Raw genomic sequence first — 23,551 nt, 5'->3', positions numbered from 1 at the left:
TTTAAAAATGTAATTTATGTAGCAAAACACGTAGTAAAATGAAAAACTTGTAACCCCAACCCTACCGGCTACCGTGGCGTCGCGGTGCACCGTCGCAGATGCCATGGCAACCGAACCGGTCGCCCGTGGCAACCCGCAGAACACATTGATTTCACGTATAGACGGAATATATATCGCAACCAGTGTAGGGGCAGGCGGGGGTAGAAGAGGACAGCCGAATAGAGTAGGGGAACGAAAAGTGGGAGTAGGAGAAGTGGTAATACCGTTAAGTGTGCCATATATTACGGACCATTGTTGCGCTTCACATTTAAATTTGGGGATTGCGCACACGGGGGGTTGACGATCATTTCGGCTTTCTTCTTTTGCCGAAGTGATTTCGAGGGTAAAAAGGTTGTTTCGGAGTCTCGTGTAGGAGAGGAAGATGTAAAGGGAAGAGATTTAAATGCTAATAAGTACATCACTTTGCTTCGCGACATTGCAAAATTATTTTTTAGGGTACGGTAAAATTAAAAGGAAAAAAGGAACCTTTATAAGAGCACCTTGTTGTCCGTCCGTCTGTCTGCCAAGAGCTTTACAAAGAAGTAAGTTGGTACAATTGGAACGCAAAGCAAAAAATTAATATATTTAGAATTTGAGTGACAAGTGATTACTTCAAAATATTGTGTACTTACAAAACTGTACAAAACTGAAAAATATCCAATATCTATAATCTATAATCGAGTTATTTTATTAAAAAAATTACGGTATGTGTTAATAAAAAAACAAGCAAGGGTGTATTTTAAACAAAACACCACATATAATAATAATAGCTCCCGTATATAGCGTTTAACGCCTTGGGAGTAGCAAGGTACAGCTTGCTATACTAGAGCCGTTCGGTATACAAGGAAGGTAATGAGGCTAGCACTACGCTTTAACCGCCTATTATTACCTCAGGATTATGAATCCCAAGTACTCATTTAAGGCTGAGTCGACCTAGGTACCCAAACTATTTTTATTTTAATAAAAATAGTCGGCTGATGAAATGCCGGGTGTGGGAATCGAACCCACACCTTGAGATTGGTAGACGAGAGCCTGTACCTCTACGCCACCAAACACCACATAAGTACCAAAAAAAATATAAAAAAATTTCTAGCTTTCATAAAAAATTAATACTTTCAAGCTCAAGCAACTTCCTACATTTATTATTACATTTATCAATATAACTTATGTAAAAATAAACAATGTTTAATATTGCAAAGAAATATACAGGGTCGCATTTATGTATAGAAACGGTTGATTATTAGGTCAAATATAGGAGGTACCGCAAAAAGTTAAATATAAAAATTATATAGGATTTTTAAATATCTATTAGCGAGTAATAAATTTAAGTATACAGGATCGTTCATAAAGTCGTGGCACATCAAAGTTTCATTTTCTTAAATAGAACCCCCTGTATGTTATTACATATTTCAATTCTTCCTTGATTTCTAAGCAAAAATCTAAATAAACACAATGTAGTTCAAACCAACCGTTTCCGAGTTATTGACTTTTGAAAATATCACTTAAACCATTCGATTTAATTAATATCGATGAGTTTGGTTTAATTTCTGCCAAAACTGTGATACTATTGTAATGGGTTTTTAAATTCCTATTAGCTACTAGTAAATTTAAGTATACAGGGTCGGTCATAAAGCTGTGTCACATCAAACTTTATTTTTTTTTAAATAAAACCCCCTGTATATTATTGCATATTTCAATTCCTTCTTCAATTTTAAGCAATAATCGCAATACGCAATGTACATAAATTAAAGAATTGAAATGTTAAATAAAAATTTTGTAATTTCCAGACTTGATATACTCTCATTTTATACATCTATGAACGCTAACTTGAGAACTAATGTCAAATCAATCGACAGTATAATGGCTCTTTTTGTCTCAGTCAAATCGGACAATAAAATTTTATAGTTATGTTGTCGTTTGGACCGTTGGGGTAGGTCAACAGACTGCCATAAAAACAAACAGATTTTCCAGAGAACAACAGGCGACAAGATAGTTCATGAATATGTAACAGATGTCCGTAGATATCTCTTCAATTTTCTAAACAAAATATTAGATTGTAAATATATTGCTGATGTTCTTTGTTTGGTTTAAATATGTTTCTATTTCTTTAGGAATTTAAACTACTGGGTGCGTCTCAAAAGTGGCTCACCCCCTATAACTTTTTTATTTTTTCAGATAAAAAAACGAGATTTGTATTTTTTAGTGTATGACATAAATTAGGATTGATTGGCGTATTCAATTATTGTCGGTCACTTCCTGTTTCACCGGAAATGTCCAACTCGAAAATAACCGAGCTAATTTACTTCCTTAAAAATTTCCAAGAAATGTTTTTTTACTTACATTTTGAGAACCGCTGGATCTTCTCTGTGTTTTTCTTTCTCTAAATTTAATATACTACTTGTGTTAACTAAAAACTAAAAAAATCCAAGGAAATTTTCAAAAATTCTAAATTTTTCAATTTTTTTTTCGCGAAAAAAACCTCATAATCGTGTTTCTGGGATCGAAATATACTACCCCTAAAAATATTTGCACTTATTTAAGACTCACCCTGTATATCCTGGAAACTTATTTGCTCTTTCTGAACTGACTGACTCTGCTGAACTTAATTGATCTTAGTGCTTATTACTAAATATCAAAATGTATTTTTTAGAGCCTACTGAGTTAATTTCGGGAGACGATAATGCAATTTTATCGTCGTGTATAAAACAATATTTTTTAAAAAATGTCAATACCTATGTGGCGGATTGATCTCTCCAAAAAAATCCTTTATGGGTATTTTGTCACTGCATTGCAAAAAAAAATTTAAAAAAAATAATAAAATATTTTTTTTCCATAGCGAGTTACGTTTTAAAAGATATTCAGAAATTATTATTTGAAGGAATTTATTACAGGTAGAAAAAATATTGTGCTGGGTTGGCGTTGGTTTCTATGTAATTTGACAAATAAATAAAACTGTCTCTTTAGTTGTCAGTTTTGAGTCAATATTTTTTAATTCTTTTTCGTGTCGATTGCCGATTGAATTGGAGGCAGAAATGGCTCAAAACGAAATAAGTAAATTACCAACAGATATTCAGGCTAAGGCGACAAACGCCATATCCAAACTACTTCCATTTAAATCCCGAATAACTTATGAAAAGGAATACAAAAATTTTCAAAAATGGAAGTAATTAAAAAACGTGCGAGAAGAAATAAAGTTTTTAACCTATCCTCGCTGTTAAAGTATCATTTAATCTACCCTTGCGGTTAAAGTACTATTTTATCTACCATTTTTGATAGATATAAGGCAATTTTACCAGTTGCTATTGAAAAAAAAATCACAATTCTTTAATATATGATGCACATTTTTTAATTTATAAATTTACTTATTGTCTCAATAAATTTTGATAATATTTTAATAAATAATATTGTCCAAGTAATATTAAACTAACTATACTAAACTATAAATCAAATAGTTTTAAAATAACCATTACAACAAATATAAAAAACATAATAAAAAAGAAACTGTTAATTATCTCTAAGACACATACTAATTAGATGCAAATTAGTCCAAAACCTCCGAATTAAAAATTAACTAGGTCACACACAGGGAGTATGTTGCCAGTTCGATCTAGACAATTCTAAATCCAAATAAAATATAATTTTAATAAGTCTTTTTCTGTTTTAAACTTGCCTGATTTTATTACATTTTCGCTTTAAACGACTATAACGGACTGTCTTGATAAAGAAACGTTATTTCTGATAAAAAAGGAAAAAAATGCCTTGAGCGGCAACAGGGTCGACACCAGCAGGAATAAAAATTCGCACGTGAACGAAGTTTGGCGGCTGCGCACGAACTAGAAGTCCTAAGCTAGGGTTGGATATAGCTGGTATATTAACAATTCCGTACGTATAAGGAACCAGGGAACTACATTTTCGATAAATCAGTACTAAATAACTTTAAATCTATTCACGGATTTTAATACACATAAGTATTGTGTCAAATTTCGACATATTTTAGTCTGAAAACATGCAGCTAGCTTTTTCAAGGTCCGATACGTTTGAGACATGGTGATACCATTTGATTTCTTTTAAGGAGGCCTTTTAAAGGATTACATTTAAGGAGGCCTCTACGTGTTTCGAAGCTTAATTTCCAGCACAAAATTACGCGACTACAATGGGCTGAGGAGATGAGAGCAAATGGACCTAATTGGAATTTCGTAATGTTTAGTGATGAAACAAGAATAGGCCTAGTGTCAGACTCGCGACGAAGTTTGGTCTGAAGAGCATCTGGAAGACGAGCACGCTCGAATGCAGCTCAACCCCGTGTCCCGTTTCAAGGGGGAAGCATTATGGTATGGGCAGGTATAATGCACGGAGCTCGAACTCATCTTGTTTTTATTGATGGTACAATGACAGGTGCCTCATATCTTAGAGACATTTTAGAGCTTATTGTGCCTCCATTTCGAGGGGCAGTAGGGAATGAATTTGTTTACATAGACGATAATGCTCCTCCCCATCGCACTTTAGCGGTTTGTGAATTTTGCGAGGAAGAGGGTATATAAGGAAAACTGTGGTGCCCACTGATGTCTCCAGATATGAATGTGATCGAGCATGCTAAAATGCCATATTGCCAAAAGGAATGATCCCCCATACCTTAAATGAATTGAAAATTGTTACGCGCGAAATATGGGAAACCATTCCTCAACATTTTCTGAACAGCTGAATTGCGAGCATGCCACGTCGTCTCATAGCTTGCATTGAGGCTCGAGGAGGCACTGCAGACTATTAGTTGTGAGAAATAATTAAAATTGTTTTCAATATTTTATTTGGTTTAAAATGAAATTTGTTTTATATTGATTTTCACTCATTTTGAAATAAAATTATAATAACAGCCTAGTTGCACTTAGATTTTTAATTTTATATTAGTTAGTCGTGTAGTAAGCCAAAAATATAAAAAGAATCATATTAGGTAAAAACGATTCAAAATAAAATAAAAATATATTTATATGCAATAATTTTGGCCATATCTGTATATTGAGAAGGGTTGCTTGAAGAGATATTTTTTACATAAAAAATGGCGGAAATTTCTTGAACCTTGCAAGACCAAGACTACTTTTAACTGCACTCCGTAAAACGAGGGAATCCTGTATTCTTGTATTTAAAAATGTAATTTACGTAGCAAAACACGCAGTAAAATGAAAAACTCGTAACCCCAACCCTGCCGGATACCGTGGCGTCGCGGTGCACCGTCGCAGATGCCATGGCAACCGAACCGGTCGCCCGTGGCAACCCGCAGAACACATTGATTTCACGTATAGACGGAATATATATATCGCAACCAGTGTAGGGGCAGGCGGGGGTAGAAGAGGACAGCCGAATAGAGTAGGGGAACGAAAAGTGGGAGTAGGAGAAGTGGTAATACCGTTAAGTGTGCCATATATTACGGACCATTGTTGCGCTTCACATTTAAATTTGGGGATTGCGCGCACGGGGGGTTGACGATCATTTCGGCTTTCTTCTTTTGCCGAAGTGATTTCGAGGGTAAAAAGGTTGTTTCGGAGTCTCGTGTAGGAGAGGAAGATGTAAAGGGAAGCGATTTAAATGCTAATAAGTACATCACTTTGCTTCGCGACATTGCAAAATTATTTTTTAGGGTACCGTAAAATTAAAAGGAAAAAAGGAACCTTTATAAGAGCACCTTGTTGTCCGTCCGTCTGTCTGCCAAGACCTTTACAAAGAAGTAAGTTGGTACAATTGGAACGCATAGCAAGAAATTAATATATTTAGAATTTGAGTGACAAGTGATTACTTCAAAATATTGTGTACTTACAAAACTGAAAAATATCCAATATCTATAATCTATAATCGAGTTATTTTATTAAAAAAATTACGGTATGTGTTAATAAAAAAACAAGAAAGGGTGTATTTTAAACAAAACACCACATATAATAATAATAGCTCCCGTATATAGCGTTTAACACCTTGGGAGTAGCAAGGTACAGCTTACTATACTAGAGCCGTTCGGTATACAAGGAAGGTAATGAGGCTAGCACTACGCTTTAACCGCCTATTATTACCTCAGGATTATGAATCCCAAGTACTCATTTAAGGCTGAGTCGACCTAGGTACCCAAACTATTTTTATTTTAATAAAAATAGTCGGCTGATGAAATGCCGGGTGTGGGAATCGAACCCACACCTTGAGATTGGTACACGAGAGCCTGTACCTCTACGCCACCAAACACCACATAAGTACCAAAAAAAATATAAAAAAATTTCTAGCTTTCATAAAAAAATTAATACTTTCAAGCTCAAGCAACTTCCTACATTTATTATTACATTTATCAATATAACTTATGTAAAAATAAACAATGTTTAATATTGCAAAGGAATATACAGGGTCGCATTTATGTATGGAAACGGTTGATTATTAGGTCAAATATAGGAGGTACCGCAAAAAGTTAAATATAAAAATTATATAGGATTTTTAAAAATCTATTATAGAGTAATAAATTTAAGTATACAGGGTCGTTCATAAAGTCGTGGCACATCAAAGTTTCATTTTCTTAAATAGAACCCCCTGTATGTTATTATATAATATATAATAACAATTATTATATATAATATATATTATTCAATTCTTCCTTGAATTCTAAGCAAAAATCTAAATACACACAATGTAGTTCAAACCAACCGTTTCCGAGTTATTGACTTTTGAAAATATCACTTAAACCATTCGATTTAATTAATATCGATGAGTTTGGTTTGATTTCTGCCAAAACTGTGATACTATTGTAATGGGTTTTTAAATTCCTATTAGCTACTAGTAAATTTAAGTATACAGGGTCGGTCATAAAGTCGTGTCACATCAAACTTTATTTTTTTAAATAAAACCCCCTGTATATTATTGCATATTTCAATTCTTTCTTCAATTTTAAGCAATAATCGCAATACGCAATGTACATAAATTAAAGAATTGAAATGTTAAATAAAAATTTTGTAATTTCCAGACTTGATATACTCTCATTTTATACATCTATAAATGCTAATTTAAGAACTAATGTCAAATATTATTAAGTATAACAGTTTCGGCAGAATGGCATCGTTAAATGAAACTGAACATATCGAAAATAATTAAATCAAATTATTTAACTGATATTTTCAAAAGTCAATAACTCGGAAACGGTTGGTTTGAGGTACATTGTGTGTACTTCGATTTTTACTTAGAATTGAAGGAAGAACCGAAATATGCAATAATATGCAGGGGGTTCCATTTAAAAAAATGAAACTTTGATGTAAGTACCACGACTTTATGACCGACCCTGTATACTTGAATTTATTACCCGCTAATAGACATTTATAAACCCTATAACTTTTATATTTAGCTTTTTGCGGTACCTCCTATATTTTACCTAATATAATCGACCGTTTCATTAAATAAGTGAGACCTTGTATAAAACACAACATAAATAGAACAAAATATTTTATTAATAATAAAGTTTGATTTTCATGCATTCGTTGTCCGACGATACGATGATACGATATTAATTTTATTGGTTGAATTTAAAGACTTCGGTTGGTTAGAAACGGTTAACCAATCGAAGCTTTTAAATACAACCAATGAAATTAATATCGTATCGTCGGACAACGAATGCATGAAAATCAAGCTTAACACTTACTGAATTTTATACCTTAAAAGTTGGTTAGGTTTGGTTTGGTTACATATATACTTTAATATTATTTTTTTTAAACCAGCTAGTAAATACGTTTAGACATTATCTATCTGCACTACTAAAATTTATTATTTTACTATCGTGTGATGTTAATTTACAGATAATCCAGTTTTTGGTACCATATACGAGATGGCATGCAAAAAAGTAAAGACTTGTGGCAAACCTAGTCTCTGGCAAACTGTCTCTGGCGGTCTCTGGGCACCGAATATTAACTGTAAACTATGGTCTGGGTCAACACTTAATTTTCCTTCGAGTTTTCCTCCACTTCATTTTAAAAAAACACGAAACACGCGTAATAACACAGTCCAAAATGCAAAATGCAAAATATTTATCATTTCTATTTGACATAATTTGACACAAAATTATAACCTATAATTTGGCAACAGTTTGACAACTCTCAAAAATCTTTGAAATTCTGACCCAAAATCTAAAATTATAAAATACGATAACATAACATTTCATAAACACCATTATAATAAAAATACGATATACGGTTGCTATTTTGGAAGGAATTTGTTCCTTTATGCTAAACATGCTAAAATAAGGACGCTAGAAGGTTGGAAACGAACACTGGTACACAAGAAAGAATTGGGTCAGGGTATATAATATAAGTTTACAAGGAAGAACACCCACCTATAAATTTCCAGGGTTATGAAGTAACCTTCCGGAACTTGAATATATTTTGCTATAAATATTTATGGTTTAAAAAGTTTTAATTCTATATATTACAGAGGGATAAATCCATTTTAAAGGGTAGATTACTTCAGATTGTTTTAAGTACAATAAAATACAAAAACACAACAGTAAGTACCTACATTTAATGAAATTATATAATTATTATACAGGGCCACTGTTATGTATGGAAAGGTCGATTATTAGGTAAAATATAGGAGGTACAGCAAAAAGTTAAATACAAAAGTTAAAGGATTTTTAAATATCTATTAGCGAGTATTAAATTTAAGTATACAGGGTCGGTCATAAAGTCGTGGCACATAAAAGTTTCATTTTTTAAAGAGAACCCCCTGTATATTACTGCATATTTCGATTCTTCCTTCAATTCTAAGCAAAAATCGAAATACACACAATGTACCTCAAACCAACCGTTTCCGAGTTATTGACTTTTGAAAATATCACTTAAACAATTTGATTTAATTAATTTCGATATGTTCAGTTTCATTTAACGATACCATTGGAACATTTGCCACAACCTAACCTAACCGACGATTCATACCACTCTAAAATCACTGTAAAGGCGGTTCCACACGATGTGTCAAACACCTTCCAACGTTGGATACAAAAACATATGCCACATCGTGTAGGAGACGCATTTGTCAATTACAATATTGTCGAAGCCCGAAGCCTATGCCAAACGATGCGTCCAACGTTGGACGCATCGTGTAAGACCAGCTTAACACTAAGCGACATCTAAATATAATTTTAATATACAGGGTACCTCAGAAATAAGTGCAAGTATTTTAACTGGTAGTATAGTTCAACCCCAGAAACACGCCTATGATGTTTTTTTGCGAAAAAAACATTTTGAAAATTCGAAATATTTTGAAAAAATTTTTTGGATTTTTTTTTTAGTTTTTAGTTAAAAAACATAATTTCTTGATAATATGGCAACATAGGTATTAGATTAAATTTACAAGAAAGAAACCCCAGAAAAGAAGCAGTGGTTCTCAAAATTTTAGCAAAAATTATTTTTTTTTGAAATTTTTAAAGTAAAATAACTCCGTTATTTTGGACTTATTTGAAAAACGATAAAGAGTAAATATGTTTCTTTTATCGAGATCTACCACCCCTTAAAATACTTGCACCTATTTCTGGGACACCCTGTATAATTAACTTAAACCAATCAAAAAGTATTAACGAAAATCAGTAGATAAATAAATAAAATGATAATTTAAATTGGCAAACATCTCTCCTCGTTACTTCCTCAGGGGACAGCTATCAAACCAAACCATTAAAAGTCCGAAGAAGGATATTCCAAGGTGATAGCTTGAGTCCATTAATGTTTTGTATGGCCATAAACCCACTAAGTTTCATGCTTAAGTCTAGCAAATATGGCTATGCTGTGAAGAACAATCCTCAAGTAAAGATTTCCCACTTGCTTTACATGGATGATTTAAAATGTTACGCGAGCAACCCAGAACAACTTAAAGGGCAAATGGAACTTGTAGCATCCTTTAGCCAAGCTGTTGTATGGAATTCGGTGTGGAAAAATGTGCATTCCTGCAGTGTAAAAAAGGGAAAATCCAAGAATCTAACGAGATTATTTTAACTAACGAAATAACATTATCACCGTTACATCTGGGTGAAACCTACAGATATCTTGGTATCCATCAAGCTCTAAAAATTGATGATGGAGTAATAAAAAAGACTGCGGAGAATGCATTTATGAAGAGGGTTTGTGAAGTCTTGGGAACAGAGCTTCATGCGAAGAATAAAATAGCTGCGATCAATGTAATAAATAGCAGCACCTGTAATTCTTAATACATTCGGAGTTCTAAAATGGTCACAAACCGACCTGGAGTCTCTCGATAGACAAGTCAGAATATCAATGACAAGGCACCGAATGCACCACCCCCATGCTTCAACCATTAGACTCTACATTCCAAGGGACAAAGGTGGAAGAGGAATTATTAGTCTCATTGCTATGCATGAAAAGCACATCAGAAGTCTGCAGCATTACTTTGACCAAGCAAATGACCCTCTCCTTTCAGCTATTAAGACCGCCGACAGGAATTTCACACCTTTAAACTTAGCAGGTCAAAGATTACCTGCAGGTCTAGGGGTGCTGAGGAACTAATCGAGGAGTGGAAAGGGAAAGCCTTGCATGGAAGATATCCATCCAACTTATATAACCCAGACGTTCACCGAAATCTGTCATTACGGTTTCTTAGAGATGGAGAGCTCAGAGCTGAGACCGAATGATTTATTATAGCTATACAAGACCAGCAAATACCAACTAAAAATTTCCTAAAAATAATAGCCAAAAAGGATTTACCTACTGACAGATGCCGACTATGCAATGCCTTTCCGGAAACAATTCAACACATCTGCTCTGGATGTACCTATCTTGCACCGCGATATTATCTGGACAGGCACAACCGGGTGGCTAGTATTCTACACCAAGAAATCTGTAAAAAAGAAAATATTTTAAATGAAATTACACCCTACTACCGATACTTACCTGAAAAAATAGTAGAAAACGAAAACGTAAAAGTATACTGGGATACTGACATCATCACAGATCGTACTGTGCAGCATAATAGACCTGATATAGTAGTCTTCTATTAAAAACAAAAACATGCTTACCTGCTGGATATCACAATACCACTAGACGAAAATATTAAAAATGCAAGAAAAGAGAAAAACACAAAATATGAAGCACTGGCGCAAGAACTAAAAGCTATATACGATTTGAGCAAGACTTTTATATTACCAATAATATTTACCTGTAACGGCCTAGTAGACGTAAACCTTGTTCAAAGCCTTAAAAAACTCCAACTTCACAACCTGGAAGGATCATCTCTACCATGCAGAAGTCCACCGAAATCTGTCATTACGGTTTCTTAGAGATGGAGAGCTCAGAGCTGAGACCGAATGATTTATTATAGCTATACAAGACCAGCAAATACCAACTAAGAATTATCCCGACTTAGTCGCTAAAACCGGCTTTAAGCTGAAAAAAAAATTAAAAACTAAAAAAAGTAAGAAAGTTTTAACTAACCTCAACTAAAAAAAATAATTAAAAAATTAAGAAATAATACAGAGGAATAGAAAAAACAAAAAAAAACTACATATTGTTACGTTTTTCCTCGTGCGCAACAATATTTACATTAGTTCATGATTTTATTATCATTATTATCTAATTTTCAAAATGGACATATCTGTATCTATTAGAGATGAAATTATCCAAGTCTAACAAGTATCCAGACACTCTTAAATCAGTGCCTACACTAAGCGAGGCAAATTAAATTAATTAGGGAGATTACTGGCACACTTAAAACGGCAACAGGGAGTTGCCTGTGGCCTACCACAACCGTGGAGTTTGTGCCAAATAGCCAGAGAATTTAATTACTTCCCGATTATCGGCTTGCCAAATGGAGACACTGGTTGATTAAACACTTTATTAAGCCTATATAGATTGATTCTTGATACTGTAATTTTTGATACTGTATGATCGTATATAGCAAAACAGCGTTATAAGTACAATTGACGCAGTTGAATGAAGGTCGAAAATATAAAAATATCTCTATTTTATACTATTAAATACGTCAGTTGCCAAATAAATATCACCTAAACTAAAAACTTCTTTTTAAGCACATTAAATTCTAAAGGTTTACTTCTTTTAGGTCAACTATAAAATTATCTTCGATCATGCCTTATTTGTTATCGAGTTTAACAGAAAATGGACCAAACTTTTTGAAAACTTTCTTTTTTATTGAGGAATCCTCGTATAAACTTCGTTCTGTTGAATATTTATTGACTCCGACGATGCATCGGACGTATTCGGAGATATTCGGTAAACATCGGGGGGTTGTGCGATTGAAGTGCGCGAATTATTGATCCCCTCAATCTTCTCTATATTATTTTTCTAAAATATTTAGCATATCTAATATTGTATCTAAATAATTTTAAATGAAGATTATTTTTAACAAATAGTTTTAATCAAAAGATGCCTGATTTTAATTTGGTTTGGTTAGGTTAGGTTGTTTTAGTTGGTTAGATTTTAATTTTTGTTATAACATTTTTTATCGTTATACAGGTTGTCTTATAATTATATCATTATCATTAACTGATCTGAACCGTTTTTCGAATTGATTGTTCAACAAATTTAATTTCTTGACTTTTTAATTTTTGGAATATTATAATTTCAATCATGTCTTTAAAATTACAAGCAAATAACCAAAACTTTTATATTCATATAAGTTAAAGATATCTGTGTATAGATCATGCCAAATAAACTTTTAGTCGCGTGATTAAGCTTGCTTTACATATGTTCTGTTGATCAAAATATTTTAGGAAACAAAAATAAATTAACTATAAATACATAAACAGTTATCATATTCATCAACAAAACTCACCTCCTTAACAGCACTTAATGGGCGTAAAGGGCTGTTACTACCGCTTTTCCGTTCAAAATATTCTGATAAAGTTGCCATGAGTTTTTCACTTTCTTGTACACTTTGGACTAAAAGAGGTTCTAAATAGAACAATGTTCGACTGCAAGGTCTGCTAGTAAACATTTTTAAGCTTAAAGTATCACAACACTATTTATTTAAAACAAAAACTCGCAATACAAAACTAAAGTGTCGAACACGAATGACAATGTTAGAAAATAAATAAATAAATGTGGCGACTTGACATTTTTTACAGCAGAGCAAATAAATATATATAAAATGACAGCGATCTTCATTTCATATAGCCATCGCTGACGCCGTTTTTTTCGATCATACGGTATTTTTTTATCGAGATCTACCAACCCTGAAAATATTTGCAGTTTTTTTTATTGCAGTTTTAAATAAACTCACCCTGTATAGGACATATTATACAAGATTCAAATATTTCTCTTTCTCTTAAGTGATATGATACTATTCATTTAACAGATTTAGAAATACATATACCTAATTTAAAAAAATATAATTTAAAAAAATTGTAGACATGGCAGCAATCCATAAAATATGATTCTTGGGATTTTAATTTTTACCTGTTCTTTTACCCTCTATAACAAGGCCATAACTTACCTACCAGACCTACCTATTTTAAGAAAGCATCTGCAACAGGTGGTACAAGTATATTTAACGGACTTTACAGGTACTACTCTTAGTTTTATAACAAAATTCTTTAATCTGATATCAATAATATTTACTTATAATCGTTTGTACAATTATTATAACAAATATTTTTCATATCTATGATATGTTTGAATTTCTATGAATTTATTTACACCTCCTATACAACTTCTGTCCACTATAGAGGGTGTTAAATAAATGAGAACCGTTTAAGAGACTTGTGTCTAGCCCTAGCAGGCAACTATTAAGCCCGACCAATCACGTTAGAGTTTTTGACAAACACAAATGAATTAACACACTTCAAATAACCACGCTAACCAACCTGATTGGTCAAGCTTAAAAGTTGACTGCTAGAGCTAGACACTTCTGTTTAAGAGTGGTTTGATATCGAAAAAAGTATATTATCTATTTATCAACAATTTTAAAAATATAATTGAGTTTAGCTTTATAAATTCTTTAACGAATAAAAAATAAGTTTTATTTATTTATAAATAATCTAGCCTGGCGAATTCGCCAGATTTTTGCTGATTCTGTGTTATTGTGAAGGCAAAATCAGTTGAAAATAGAAAGTATGTAGATACATGGTCTTTGAAACGGTAGGACAGAGTAAAACGGGTCTTTTATTAGTTAATGTTATAGTTATTAAATATAATTACATCATTTTTCTAATAATTGTTGCTCTACGAATCGTATAATCGAAAATAGTTGAAATCGAGTTAAGGCAGTCGAGAAATTTACACACTATAAAATTTAAATTTCAAGATATTTTTTATAGAGTGTCCCAATGTTCCGTGGACATAGAACTTCTTCGTATTTTTAGAATCAAAATAAGTTTATTGGGCACAATTTACCTCTATACAAAAGTGCTTCGTTTGTCCGCTAGAGGGCATCAAACTTTAAAAAAATAAACAGATTTTTTCGGTTATTTTAAAAACCGTTTTTCCGATTTGAATGAGATTTTGGTTGCCTATGTTTTGCTAAGTGCTCTAACATTTGATATTCACAGAAATCAAGAAAAAGTACGAGAAGGGTCAAAACTACCCCCACCCATATAAAAATTCTGGTATATATAGTTTTTCGGACACCCAAAATATCATTCAAATCGGAATAACTGTTCTTAAAACATCTGAAAAAATCGGAGATATTTAACAAAAACTAAAAAATTGTACCTCTAAAGGTGGTTGGAATATTTAGTAATAAATTACATTAAAAATATGCAGGGTGAGTTTTCTACGATGTTCTCTATGGGTATCTCGGAAACTACTGAAGATAGAGAGTCGGTTAAATGGGGAAAGAATTGCAGTTTTGTGGGGTCATAAATATGCGCCTTTCAGGTTTTTGAAAAAGTTCATGGCTTTCTAGATATTTGAAAAAAACTAATTTTAACTATTTTAAAAATGGTCTGTTCCTAATTCCATTATAATCTATTTTAGACCAAAAGTTTTCAGATAAAAATTGTAGATAATCACATCCTTAATGAGACTGTGTTCCACTTTTTTTCTAAATTCTGTCATTTTTGACATATGACACAAATTTATGTTTTTTTAAATGGAAACCATAGTTGGCCATGACTTCATAAAAAACGCCATTTTTTAAGATTTTCAGTGATATACACTATAATATGTTTTTTTTCTAAAAAATACTGAGTTATAGCCAACTCTTATCATTTTTAAACAATTTCACTTAGTTAGCCATAGAAACAAGTTCAATCGTCGCGTCGTTGCTCTCAGAAATGTCAAACTGTCACATCCAAACTTAGACTTACTTTAGAGACTCGCGCATCAATAGAGTGGTTCTAACATGACTTTCATTATAACCCCCCATAATCAAAAAAAATGTTAAAAATTATTATTTATATCCTAATTATTTAAACTCAAGGACAGGAAGAGGTACCAATTGCATGGGCCTCGTCGATCACCTGACCTATCTATTTTAGATTTTTTATGCCCGGTATATTTTATAAAATAACTTAAACTCTATGTAGTGATATTATTTTTTAAGTTTAAGTTTATGTAATGTAAATTGTAAAGAACTGTTTAATAAAATATTCTGTCTTTTATAAGTCATAAATTTATAATAATTAAATAAATAACATAATAAGAATACCATACCAACTAAGTGAAATTAGTCAAGAAAGAAAAAAACATATTTTAGCTTATATCCCTAAAAAGCTTGAAAATTGCGCTTTTTACGAAGTCATGGCCAACTATGGTTTCCATTTAAAAAAACATATCTTTGTGTCATATATGTCAAAAATAACAGGCTTTAGAAAGAAACGGAGAACACAGTCTCATTAAGGATGTGATTATCTACAACTTTTATCTAAAAACTTTTTGTCTAAAATAGATTATAATTTATACTGGAATTAGAGACCATTTTTTAAATAGCCGAAATTTATTTTTTTCGAAATATCTAATAAGTCAAGAACTTTTTCAAAAATCTGAAAGGCCCATATTTATGACCCCACAAAACTACAATTCTCTCCTCATTTAACAGAGTCTCTATCTCCAGTAGTTTCCGAGATACCCATAGAGGACATCGTGGAAAATTCACCCTGTATACAACCAAATTTAACAATACTACAATCAACATAATCCAGTAAAAAAATACCGGACTGTAAAACATTATTTTTCGAATTATAGGTAAAGTTGGTTTTCACGACACAGTATGAAATAAAATAAAATTAAACTGTAATGGGCTTCCTAAGGTGATTTTTTCACTTTTTTCTCCCTTCTCTATCTGTGGCAGTCATTCCGCTGTACCGGAGGAATTGAATTGTTCGGATTTGAAGGTAATGATGGGGGCTCGCGGCCCTGACCCACAAGCCTATTAAAGTTTCATAAAAAGAACGATTTCGCCTGTAGCATCATCGCTTCGCTTTACTAGGCCACGCTGTTATTGCAATGTTGTGTCTGAGATAGATTTGAAACAATCCAAATCTCCTATCCCTCTGTCTGCTATAGCAAATTAGTAAATAACAAAGTAATAAATACGTATTTCTAATAAACACTGAGAAAACAGAAATCGTTCAGCGAAATAAATTGATCCACAGGAGTCTAATAGGTATTTTTTAAACAAGACGATAATGCAATTTTATCGTCGTGTATAAAACAATATTTTCTTTCCATAGCGAGTTACGTTTTAAAAAATATTCAGAAATTACTATTTCAAGGATTTTATAACGAGTAGAAAAAATATTGTGCTGGGTTGGCGTTGGTTTCTATGTAATTTGACAAATAAATAAAGCTGTCTCTTTAGTTGTCAGTTTTGAGTCAATATTTTTTAATTCTCTTTCGTGTGGATTGCTGATTGAATTGGAGCCAGAAATGGCTCAAAACGAAATAAGTAAAATACCGACAGATATTCAGGCTGAGGCGACAATAAACGCCATATCCTAACTACTTCCATTTAAATCCCGAATAACTTATGAAAGGAATACAAAAATTTTCAAAAATGGAAGCAACTAAAAAACGTGCAAGAAGAAATTAAGTTTTTAACCTATCCTCGCTGTTAAAGTATCATTTAATCTACCCTTGCGGTTAATGTACTATTTTATCTACTATTTTTGATAGATATAAGGCAATTATTTGCTATGGAAAAAGAAATTTGTTGGTACAACTGCAATGCAATAAAAAAATACAGCAAAATCAAACACTTATTCACCATAATACACCAAAACACTTTACTTTTGTACTGGACGCGCGTTTCGCAGATATTTTTTTTTTGCGGATCATCAGCAGATGATTGCGTCATTGCTTCATCAAACACATACTGGTTCTTTCTTTAATGTTTTCATTTTGCAGTAAATTACCTTAATATATATTCTATTTATTTTAAAACCTTCTATGTAGAAAGTGCTTCTAATAAAATCTATTAAGAATAGAGTGTTTTAAAGAGTCTTGCATCTTGCAGCAAGACCAAGACCAAGAATGGACCCTGAAAGGCCAAGACTAAGATTACTTATTAGACTGTAAGATCAAGACCAAGGGAATGTTGGATTGGTTTTTCATTTTTTCATCGCTACATAAAACTATACAGGGTGGGTCTTAAAAAAGTACAAATATTTTCGGAGCTGTTAGATCTCGATAAAAGAAACATATTTTCTCTTTGCCATTTTTCAAATAAGTCCAAAATAACCAAGTTATTTTAAAAATGATTTTTTGCTTAAATTTTGAGAACCACTGGTTGTTTTCTGGCTTTTCTTGCTTGTAATTTTTTTAATTTACACCTAATTTATTACCAATGTTGCCATACTATCAAGTGATTATGGTTTTAAACTAAAAACTAAAAAAAATTCCAAATTTTCAATTTTTTTTTTCGCGAAGTAAAAATCAAGTCAATCAAAGTATAATATACTACCACTTAAAATATTTGCACTTATTTAAGACTTTAAGACTCACCCTGTATAGTAGGTACTAAAAAACAGAGTGTCCCAATATTCCTTGGACATGAACTACTGCGTATTTTTGGAAACAAAATAAGTTTACTGGACACAATATACCTCAATTCAAAAGTACTTCGTTTGTCCGATTGATGGCATCAAACTTTAAAAAAATAAACACATTTTTTACGATTTTTGAAGAACCGATATTCCGATTTGAATGGGATTTGGGTTGCCTATGTTTTGCTAAGCGCTTTAATATTTGACTTTCACAAAAATCAATTAAAAGGACGGGAAGGGTGAAAACTACCCCCACCCTTACACAAATCTTAGTAGATAAAAATCGTAAGATGATCTTTCTAGTATTTACTACATTTTTTGGATCTTGTAAAAAAAAGGCAACGCGCATACTTTTTGAGGAATGTTTATATATTTTCTATTCGATATGGCATTTTTCTAAACAAAAACAAAAAATGTAGTAAATACTATGAAGACCATTTTAAGAAAAAAAAATCACCAGTCGGTGACGTAGGAAAATATTTCTACTAAAATTTATGTAGAGGTGGGGGTAGTTTTCACCATTCCGGTCCTTTTTCTTCATTTTTGTGAAAATCAAATGTTAAAAGGCTTATCAAAACATAGGCACCCCAAAACCTCATTCAAATCAGAATATTGGTCCTTAAAATATCTTAAAAAATATGTTTATTTTTTTAAAGTTTGATGCCCTCTAGCGGACAAATGAAGCGCTTTCGTATAGAGGTAAATTGTGTCCAATGAACTTATTTTGATTTATGAATTACGCAGTAGTCCTATGTCCACGGAATATTGAGACACCCTGTATAGTAGGGGTACTAAAATATACTGAACAAATATTAATAAAAATGTTTAATTCTTAATAAAGTGTAGGAATGATTCGCAGCATCAATATTATCGAGCATATCTAAAAATAACATTAAGAAAATAATGTTACTTTCAACTGAGTAGATGCGAATAAAATTATTATTACTGGCAATATCGTAAAATTACACTGCATCACGAGATTAATAATATTTAAGTCTAGAACAAGCCTAAAAAAACTTATCTATCCGTATAAACAAGTACAATCATAAATCTGCAGCCCGAGTATTCTTTTTAGCGGGTCGCCTTCGCAGTATTGTTACGTTGTGGAATAATACTAAAGAGCAAAATGTACTAGAAAGGGCGAAATTGTACTAAAAATATCGCGCTTATATCATGCGTACGAAAAATCACATATATCAAACTTCGAGTAATATGTTAAGATATTACTAAAAACAAGGTATTGACAGGGACTTTATATATAAACTCTCGCCAATATGTACAAAGAAGCCAATGTAGAATGTAGAATGTAGAATGAGTGAGAGGGGGGTTAATCACTACGACCTTAAAGATCTATTGTGCCCCCTTCCTTGAGTCATTACAGAGTCTGCAACCCATCATACCTCTGTTGTAGAGAGGACAGGGTATTTCCCATCTTCCTTTGACAACAGTTCTTCCTCCGAGAGGGACACACCCTTCCACAGTTGGAGTTTGGCCCTCCGTGCCGCTCTTCACAGTCGAGGAGCTTGCCTCCGGCTTAGGAACCCGTGAGGTGGAGGCTGGAGGATCTGTCTCCATTTTCTCCACCTCTTTAACTTGGTCTCGCCTTAGACCTGATACCGGTGTTTTCCCGTATCTATAATAGAGGATATGTCCCTCTTTCTGTATTGTCTCCTTCGATTTAAGGTCAATTCCTATTGTGAGGACCTGACCATGATCCTCCTCCCTCGAGTTGATGACTCGCCAACTCGATGTGCTTACATTGAAGTTCTGACCCTGGATAAGGCTCAGCAGGTAGGTGGTGTATTCCCCCTTGCTCCTCGGCAAAAAGACCGTGATGGCCGCCCCTTTAGGGATGTTTTCTCCCTTCACTGCAACCAGTTCCGGCCCCTGCCAATTTTTAAGTTTAGGTGCGATTTCCATCAGCCAATTCGCCGATCTTGAGATACACAATCTATGAGGATCATGCCCACCCGAAAGTGTATCCCCGCAAAACGCAACTGACCCACATTTTGTATATCGTGGTGTTGCGATCCGATCGCCACTACTTTGTCCAGTATAGCCTCTTCTAGAGACGTTTGCTGGTCGGTGGTCAGAGCAACCTCTGGGAAGTCCTTTAGCAGCACCGCCATTTTCACTTGTCCAGCAATAGCGGCAAAGCTGGTGATACGTCCCTGCTTGCCTCCCGGTGTTGGACGGCTTTCCATCCTAGCTTTTTTCTTTCCCTGCCGGAGAAGAGGTGAGAGATTCTCGCTCCCTCTCTTGCCCTTTGATAGAGATGTGTCAGGGTGCTTGTGTACCACTTGTGGAGGACGATCCCAAGCAAGTGTCAGCCGCCCCTCTTGTAGTTTCCTTTGGATTTGGTCCCTTGGAACTTTTATTGTAATATTCTCAGTGTCGCTAGGGGGCTTCCCCACAGCTTCACCGGTGGACAAAGAAGCCGAAGCAACACTAGAAGAAATCTTCTGTCAACTGGACCGGACCAACAAAGGATTAAAAATAGATGAAGAATATCTTAACCGTCTAAGATTCGCTAATGACATAGTCCTATTGCCAAAAATCCTGAAAAATTACAAGCACAAATTAACGAACTAAATACAGCCATTAATAAAATAGGTCTTAAAATGAATTTAGCAAAAGCTAAAGTAATGTACACTGAACGACATTCTAATAAACTCAATCATATTCAAATCTCGAATGCCACATTATCCAAAGAAGAAAACATTCGACCAATTTGTACTACCAGTTATGACCTATGCATGCAAAATCTAGACACTTAAAACGGACATCATAAGGAAACTGCAGGTAGCTCAACACTCAATGGAACGAAATATGCTGGGGATAACCAAGAGAGTGGATACGACAAAAGACCCAGGTAAAGATAATCATCTACAGAGTCAAGTCTCTCAAATGGCAATGGCACCAATTAAGAGACCTAGAAGAAGACCGAACCTGAGATAGAACCATGATATAAGGAAATTAGCAGGGATAACTTGGGCCCGCATAGCCAACAATAGACAACAATGGGCCCAACTGCAAAGAGAGTATCTAAACATGTGATGAAGGCCACACCATAATTAGAAATGGTTGAATAAGCTGAAAATGATAATAATAATACTAAAATAATCGCATAACTACCTAGTTTTATGTCTAAAAACATCAGAAATCGAGAAAAAAACATCATTATTATTAAAATCTCACAATTGTACCAAGATATTTTTAAACTGTACAAATTTTAGTACTATTTTTTTTTCGCGACATCCCTCATTGCAAAAGTATGGTCCCCACTTGAAGTAGTTGAATTCCTGTTTCAGTGGAACGTCATCGTATCAGTACCGTACTAAGGAGCGTTCAGTACTATTTACACATAATTTATTTAATATTATTTGCTAACAAACTATTTTTTTTAGATAAAATTATAAGTTTTTATTTCGTTATTTACTTTTATTATTGTTATTAACACTAAATCTTTTGTTTTTTAGACTGTTTTTAGTAGGAAGTAACTTTCCTTTCATTTTTAATTCTGTTTAAATGACAATAACAATATTTTAATAAAGACCTTGATCTTGATTGTTGTTTGTTCTCATTAGAGCGGAGTCTCATTTGAATATTATATCAACTTTTTTTCCATTCATCAACAAATTATTTTTATTAATAAATATTTATTTTTATGTAATTTATTAATTCGTTTTCTATTTGTAAATTAATTTCTATTTCTCTTAGTTCCATATTATCTCTGTGTCCAAAAGATTTTGGAGATAATATGGATATAACTGGAATTTTGAGATAATTGGATTCTAAAATAATTTTATAATGTATAGTTTTTAATCAAAAAATATTTTTTAAATAATTTATTTCAACGATTTGATCGTTTGGTTTGGTATTGAGGAAATGATTACTCACACTGTTTACTACATTTTCTGTCATCTGTACGTAAATAGAAAGATACAGCCTTGATATACAGAGTGGTCCAATACAGGGATTCAGCAGAATTTTGTTATGGAGTTTATTTTATAACAGATAATTGCTTTTTAAGGAGGACCATATCAACAAATTTAGGAAGAACGCGATGGGATATTAATATGGCTGGGATATTAATATGAGCTCAACCCCAGAGGGGGCCTAAGGCTTTTGTTTTTTTTAAAATGAAAAATAATTTTAAAAAACACATTTTTTGAATAAAACGTTTACATGAATTTCTCTATCAATAGATTTCATAGACTTGGTTATCATACCGTGTTCCCGTAGATTATTTAAATACCTACAAATTTTCTAAAAAAAATAAAAATTAACAGATTTTTTGAACACGACAAAATAATATTAACTAAACAAAACTAGAAAACATCATTTTCTGCATCACAAGCAAATAAAAATTAATACGTAGTCAAGAGTCATAATTCAGGATTTCTCGCCCGGCAGTACATGGGGGGCCGGCACCCCCGGGCACCCCTGTAGTTACGCCAATGCTTGGATTGCTAAAGATTTTATTATTGTTAGAAATGAATACGGCCTCCTTAAATTTGCGCTTTTTCCAATGGCGTTCTTTGTGGACAACCCGGGCTTCCGACCATTTTATGTTGTGGCGCTTGGACCACACATGATCTGCAATACCCGACTTCATTGTTTCACCTCTTTGCGTATGTTTTTTATGTTCGTCAAGTCGTACATCTAGAGGACGTTTTGTCTCTCCAATATACGACTCACCGCACTCGCAAGGTACCTGGTAGATGCACTCTTTCTCTTGGTTTGATGAGTTTGAGGTTTTGTTTTTGTTAGGGCACTCCTTAAAGTAGTTGCAGACTTAAAAACAGTTTTTATTTTATATTGCATAGCTATTCACCTGATCTTTTCCGATGTTCCTTTTAGTTAGGTTTAGAGAGAGAGAGAGAGTGTGTGTGTGTGTGAGAGAGAGAGAGAGAGAGAGAAAGAGAGAGCATCCTCCTCAGGCTGGCGTACCAATGAGTCGGCCCTGCAATTAGATATAAATTTGTCTATGGATTTTGCAGAGTAACCATTCTGAAGCAAATCGCTTATAATATTATTTAGTTCAGAATTCAGAGATTCTTGGTCACTGCATATAGTGATTGCTCTGTGACATAGTGTTTTAATTATACCTCTTTTGGTTGCTTCAGAATGGTTCGACTGAGAATTTAAATATTGTCCCGTATGTGTTGGTTTTCTATATACAGAAGTGCTAATGGATCCATAATCCATCGCTTCTACTGACAAGAACATCCAGAAACGGCAGACAGAAGTTTTTCTCTTTCTCAATCGTGAATCTGATTGAGTTATTTCGTGAATTAAGATGATTAAGAAAAGAATCAAACTGTCTATCGGTTCCGTTCCATATTATAAAGACATCACCAACATATCGGAGCCAGATTTTAGGTTTGACGACTGCCGTACTACATACATACTGCCATTACTCGCTGACGAGTATTTGACACGCATCGGAAGATGGTCACGTAAAGCGTTTTCTTTCATGAGCTTTTCTGTGACTGAAAAGCCCAATACGTGATGTTATCTGTCTACCGCACTCCGGACATTCAAAAATCTCATTAC

At 33.3% G+C, this 23,551-nt stretch overlaps 1 protein-coding gene across 1 annotated transcript in view; it reads left to right on the top strand.

Annotated features, from left to right (window-relative positions):
• Positions 1-23,551, top strand: part of LOC115886166 — a 57,583-nt gene that overhangs the window by 12,941 nt on the left and 21,091 nt on the right. The window lies entirely within an intron of this gene.

This window comes from Sitophilus oryzae, unplaced genomic scaffold (assembly GCF_002938485.1).
Source record: "Sitophilus oryzae breed Bouriz unplaced genomic scaffold, Soryzae_2.0 scaffold_471_pilon_pilon, whole genome shotgun sequence".
Classification (NCBI taxonomy): domain Eukaryota; kingdom Metazoa; phylum Arthropoda; class Insecta; order Coleoptera; family Curculionidae; genus Sitophilus; species Sitophilus oryzae.
This window is presented reverse-complemented; position numbering and strand designations above follow the sequence as displayed.